The 6,693-nt window shown below is 39.7% G+C and overlaps 1 non-coding gene across 1 annotated transcript; it reads left to right on the top strand.

The window, feature by feature from the left end:
• Nucleotides 1-1,954: 1,954 nt before the first annotated feature.
• LOC130942676 (small nucleolar RNA R71) lies at nt 1,955-2,062 on the top strand. The gene has a single exon (XR_009071239.1). It is a non-coding gene; the product is annotated as a small nucleolar RNA R71 (small nucleolar RNA).
• Nucleotides 2,063-6,693: the final 4,631 nt, after the last annotated feature.

The raw sequence follows: 6,693 nt of genomic DNA, 5'->3' as shown, positions 1-6,693 counted from the left end.
TGGTGCCAGACTGGGCGTTAAACGCCCAACTGCTAGGCTTACTGGCGTTTAAACGCCAGCAGCATCTTCCTCCAGGGTGTGCTGTTTTTCTTCCTGTTTTTCATTCTGTTTTTGCTTTTTTCATTGTTTTTGTGATTTCCTATGATCATCAACCTACAAAAAAGATAAAATAACAAAAGAAAATAGTTAACTATGAAACATTGGGTTGCCTCCCAACAAGCGCTTCTTTAATGTCATTAGCTTGACAGAGGACTCTCATGGAGCCTCAGTAATACTCAGAACCGTGTTGGAACCTCCCAACACCAAACTTAGAGTTTGAATGTGGGGGTTCAACACCAAACTTAGAGTTTGGTTGTGGCCTCCCAACACCAAACTTAGAGTTTGACTGTGGGGGCTCTGCTTGGCTCTGTTTTGAGAGAAGCTCTTCATGCTTCCTCTCCATGATGACAGAGGGATATCCTTGAGCCTTAAACACAAAGGATTCTTCATTCACCTGAATGATCATTTCACCTCTATCAACATCAATCACAGCTTTTGCTGTGGCTAGGAAAGGTCTGCCAAGGATGATGGTTTCATCCATGCATTTCCCAGTCTCTAGGACTATGAAATCAGTAGGGATGTAATGGTCCTTAATCTTAACCAAAACATTCTCTACAAGTCCATAAGCTTGTTTTCTTGAGTTGTCTGCCATCTCTAGTGAGATTTTTGCAGCTTGTATCTCAAAGATCCCTAGCTTCTCCGTTACAGAGAGAGGCATGAGGTTCACACTTGACCCTAAGTCACACAAGGCCTTCTTGAAGGTCATGGTGCCTATGGCACAAGGTATTGAAAACTTCCCAGGATCTTGTCTCTTTTGAGGTAATTTCTGCCTAGACAAGTCATCCAGTTCTTTGGTGAGCAAGGGAGATTCATCTTCCCAAGTCTCATTTCCAAATAACTTGTCATTTAGCTTCATGATTGCTCCAAGATATTTAGCAACTTGCTCTTCAGTGACATACTCATCCTCTTCAGAGGAAGAATACTCATCAGAGCTCATGAAAGGCAGAAGTAAGTCCAATGGAATCTCTATGGTCTCATTTTGAGCCTCAGATTCCCATGGTTCCTCATTGGGGAACTCAGTGAAGGTTAATGCACGTCCATTGAGGCCTTCCTCAGTGGCATCCACTTCCTCTCTTTCCTCTCCATATTCGGCCATGGTTATGGCTTTGCACTCTCCTTTTGGATTTTCTTCTGTATTGCTTGGAAGAGTACTTGGAGGGATTTCAGTAACTTTCTTGCTCAGCTGACCCACTTGTCCTTCCAAATTTCTAATGGAGGACCTTGTTTCATTCATGAAACTTTGAGTGGTTTTGATTAGATCAGAGACCATTGTTGCTAAGTCAGAGGTATTCTGCTTAGAACTCTCTGTCTGTTGCTGAGAAGATGATGGAAAAGGCTTGCCATTGCTAAACCTGTTTCTTCCACCATTATTGGTATTGAAACCTTGTTGAGGTCTCTCTTGATTCTTCCATGAGAAATTCGGATGATTTCTCCATGAAGAATTATAGGTGTTTCCATAGGGTTCTCCTAGGTAATTCACCTTTTCCATTGAAGGATTCTCAGGATCATAAGCTTCTTCCTCAGATGAAGCTTCCTTAGTACTGCCAGGTGCATTTTGCATTCCAGATAGACTTTGAGAAATCAAATTGACTTGTTGAGTCAATATCTTATTCTGAGCCAGTATGGCATTCAGAGTGTCAATCTCAAGAACTCCTTTCTTCTGACTAGTCCCATTGTTCACAGGGTTCCTTTCAGAAGTGTACATGAATTGGTTATTTGCAACCATTTCAATCAGTTCTTGAGCTTCTGCAGGCGTCTTCTTCAAATGAAGAGATCCTCCAGCAGAGCTATCCAAAGACATCTTGGATAGTTCAGAGAGACCATCATAGAAAATACCTATGATGCTCCATTCAGAAAGCATGTCTGAGGGACACTTTCTGATTAATTGTTTGTATCTTTCCCAAGCTTCATAGAGGGATTCTCCATCCTTCTGTCTGAAGGTTTGGACTTCCACTCTAAGCTTACTCCATCTTTGAGGTGGAAAGAACTTTGCCAAGAAGGCATTGACTAGCTTTTCCCAAGAGTCCAGGCTTTCTTTAGGTTGAGAATCCAACCATATTCTAGCTCTGTCTCTTACAGCAAAAGGGAATAGCATTAGTCTGTAGACCTCAGGGTCAACCCCATTAGTCTTGACTGTGTCACAGATTTGCAAGAATTCAGCTAAGAACTGATGAGGATCTTCCATTGGAAGTCCATGGAACTTGCAATTCTGTTGCATTAGAGAAACTAATTGAGGCTTAAGCTCAAAGTTGTTTGCTCCAATGGCAGGGATAGAGATGCTTCTCCCATAGAAGTCGGGAGTGGGTGCAGTAAAGTCACCCAGCACCTTCCTTGCATTGTTGGCATTGTTGTTGTTTTCGGCTGCCATGTGTTCTTCTTCCTTGAAGAATTCGGTCAGGTCCTCTAAAGAGAGTTGTGCTTTGGCTTCTCTTAGCTTTCTCTTCAAGGTCCTTTCAGGTTCAGGATCAGCTTCAACAAGAATGCCTTTGTCTCTGCTCCTGCTCATATGAAAGAGAAGAGAACAAGAAAATGTGGAATCCTCTATGTTACAGTATAGAGATTCCTTGAGGTGTCAGAGGAAAAGAAAAATAGAAGAAGAGAAGGTAGAAGAATTCGAACTTGATTAGATAGAGTTCAAATTGTGCATTAAGAAGGAGTAGTACTCCATAAATAGAAGGATGTGGGAAGGAGGGAAGAGAATTTTCGAAAATTCAATTAAAAAGATGTTGATAATTTTCGAAAATTGAAAGTGGAAAAGAAATCAAGTAATTTTTGAAAAAGATTTTGAAATTAGAAATTAGAAGGATTTGATTGAAAACTATTTTGAAAAAGATGTGATTAAAAAGATTTGATTGAAAAGTTATGGTTTTAAAAAGATGTGATTGAGAAAATATGATTTGAAAACAATTTTAAAAGATTTGATTTTGAAAATTAGTGACTTGCCTAACAAGAAAAGATATGATTCAAACATTAAACCTTTCTCAACAGAAAAGGCAACAAATTTGAGATGTTCAATCAAATCATTAATTGTTAGGAAGTATCCTTGAAAAAGGAAAGAAATTGATTTTGAAAACATTTGATTGAAAAGATATGATTTGAAAAAGATTTGATTTTGAAAAACTTTGAAAACTTGAAAAAAATTGATTTGAAAACAAAATCTTCCCCTTAGCACCATCCTGGCGTTAAACGCCCAGAATGGTATACATTCTGGCGTTTAACGCCCAAAATGCTACCTCTTTGGGCGTTAAACGCCCAACCAGGTACCCTGGCTGGCGTTTAAACGCCAGTCTGTCTTCTTCACTGGGCATTTTTGAATGCTCAGCTTTTTCTGTATAGTTCCTCTGCAGCATGTTCTGAATCTTCAATTCTCTGTATCATTGACTTGAAAAGACACAAATTAAAAATATTTTTGGATTTTTAATAATCAAAATGCAATAAGAATCAAATAACAATGCATGCAAGACACCAAACTTAGCAGTTTGTATACTACTGACACTAACAATATGAGAATGCATATGAGACACACAAAATACTTCAAGTCAATAGAATTCAAAGATTAGAACACAAAAATCATCAAGAATTACTTGAGGATCCTTAAGACACATGAATGAATGCATGCAATTGACACCAAACTTAAGATGAGACACTAGACTTAAGCAAGAAACATCAAATATTTTTGGTTTTTATGATTTTGTAATTTTTTTTTGTATTTTTTTTTTCGAAAATTAAGTGGAAAAAGATATCAAAATTCTTAATGAGAATTTCAGGAATCAGTGCAACGCTAGTCTAAGACTCCGGTCCAGGAATTAGACATGGCTTCACAGCCAGCCAAGCTTTCAAAGAAAGCTTCGGTCCAAAACACTAGACATGACCAAAGGTCAGCCAAGCCTTAGCAGATCATTGCTCCAAAAGCAAAATTGATGAAAATCAACAAGCTCTTGTGGTGATAAGTTGAAACCTCGGTCCAATCAGATTAGACATGGCTTCTCAGCCAGCCAGATTTCAACAAATCATCATGAAACTCTAGAATACATCTTCAAGAATTTCGAAAAAAAATAAATACCTAATCTAAGCAACAAGATGAACCGTCAGTTGTCCAAACTAGAACAATCCCTGGCATTGTTACCAAAAGCTTGCTCAAAACTTGAACAATCCCCGGCAACGGCGCCAAAAACTTGGTGCTTGTTGCCGGATCTTGGCACTGATGTTACCGGACAAAAAAACTTGCTCAAAACTTGAACAATCCCCGGCAACGGCGCCAAAAACTTGGTGCACGAAATTGTGAACAATACTTTTTCACAACTCTCATAATCCCCGGTAATGGCTTCCAAAAACGTGGTAGCTCAATACCATGGCATTACACAACTTCGCACAACTAACCAGCAAGTGCACTGGGTCGTCCAAGTAATAAACCTTACGCGAGTAAGGGTCGATCCCACGGAGATTGTTAGTATTGAAGCAAGCTATGGTCATCTTGTAAATCTTAGTCAGGCAAACTCAAATGTATATGATGATGAACGAAAATAACACAAAAGATAAAGATAGTGATACTTATGTAATTCATTGGTAGGAACTTCAGATAAGCGCATGAAGATGCCTTCCCTTCCGTCTCTCTGCTTTCCTACTGCCTTCATCCAATCCTTCTTACTCCTTTCCATGGCAAGCTCGTGTAGGGTTTCACCATTGTCAGTGGCTACCTCCCATCCTCTCATTGAAAACGATTGCATATGCTCTGGTCACAGCATAGCGGAATTCATCTGTCGGTTCTCAATCAGGCCGGAATAGAATCCAGTGATTCTTTTGCGTCTGTCACTAACGCCCCGCCCTCAGGAGTTTGAAGCACGTCACAGTCATTCAGTCATTGAATCCTACTCAGAATACCACAGACGAGGTTAGACCTTCCGGATTCTCATGAATGCTGCCATCAGTTCTCGCCTATACCACGAAGACTCTGATCTCACGGAATGGCTGGCTCGTTTGTCAGGCGAGCACTCGGTTGTCAGGCGATCAACCATGCATCGTGCAATCAGAAATCCAAGAGATATTCACTAAGCCTCAGATGCTTGTAGAACAAGAGTGGTTGTCAGTCACTTTGTTCATGGGTGAGAATGGTGATGGGCGTCAATCATCACCTTCATCAAGTTGAAGAACAAGTGATATCTTGGACAAAAAACAAGCGGAATTGAATAGAAGAACAATAGTAATTGCATTAATACTCGAGGTACAGCAGAGCTCCACACCTTAATCTATGGTGTGTAGAAACTCCACCGTTGAAAATACATAAGAACAAGGTCTAGGCATGGCCGAATGGCCAGCCTCCCAATGTGATCAAAAGATCTAAAGAAAAAGGTTCCAAAGATCCGAAGATTTTTAATACAATAGTAAAAGGTCCTACTTTATAGAAAACTAGTAGCCTAAGGTGTACAGAAATGAGTAAATGACATAAAAATCCACTTCCGGGCCCACTTGGTGTGTGCTTGGGCTGAGCAATGAAGCATTTTCGTGTAGAGACTCTCCTTGGAGTTAAACGCCAGCTTTAGTGCCAGTTTGGGCGTTTAACTCCCAATTAGGTGCCAGTTCCGGCGTTTAACGCTGGAATTTCTTGAGGTGACTTTGAACGCCGGTTTGGGCCATCAAATCTTGGGCAAAGTATGGACTATCATATATTTCTGGAAAGCCCAGGATGTCTACTTTCCAACGCCGTTGAGAGCGCGTCAATTGGGCTTCTGTAGCTCCAGAAAATCCACTTCGAGTGCAGGGAGGTCAGAATCCAACAGCATCTGCAGTCCTTTTGAGTCTCTGGATCAGATTTTTGCTCAGATCCCTCAATTTCAGCCAGAAAATACCTGAAATCACATAAAAACACACAAACTCATAGTAAAGTCCAGAAAAGTGAATTTTAATTAAAAACTAATAAAAATATACTAAAAACTAACTAGATCATACCAAAAACATGCTAAAAATAATGCCAAAAAGTGTACAAATTATCCGCTCATCAGTTTGTCAGAATATTTGATTTGATTTTGTTTCATTTAGTAGTATTTTTAGATGTTTTAACTTTAAACAAATATAACCTAATCTAATAAGATCTCATATTATTTAAATTGGTTATCATATCTTTAGAATTTTAAATTTGAATCAAATCTGATCTAATCTAAAAGATCAAATCTTATTTAACTTAATTATGTTATCTTTAATGACCTTCCTTGTATTTAAAATTCAAAAGTTGGTGTGTTACTTTGTTGAAATCATAGGCTTGCAACTTAATCTTGGATCAACAAAGTAAGCACCTGAAGTTACAGAGATTGGTAAGGAGTTGTGATTGGGAAATGGCCCAAGAAGTGGCATTAGATGCAAGGGAGAGTGCGTTGAATGCAGGGCCCAATTTTTGGGATCCTTGAGCCTCTATTGATGGTACGTAGGGCACATGGAAGCTTGTATGAATGCAAGGGAGGATAGACAGTCATTGGAGGTTACTGCGTTGGACTTGGAGGGAGCTGCGTTGAATGAATGGTTCCCTACATTGGACTTGGAGGCTACTGCGTTGAACGCATGGCTCCCTGCGTTGGACTTGGTGGGAACTGCGTTGAACTT

Source organism: Arachis stenosperma, chromosome 7, assembly GCF_014773155.1.
Source record: "Arachis stenosperma cultivar V10309 chromosome 7, arast.V10309.gnm1.PFL2, whole genome shotgun sequence".
NCBI lineage: Eukaryota > Viridiplantae > Streptophyta > Magnoliopsida > Fabales > Fabaceae > Arachis > Arachis stenosperma.
Note: the sequence above shows the minus strand (reverse complement) of the source record. Positions and strands in the feature narration are given on the sequence as shown.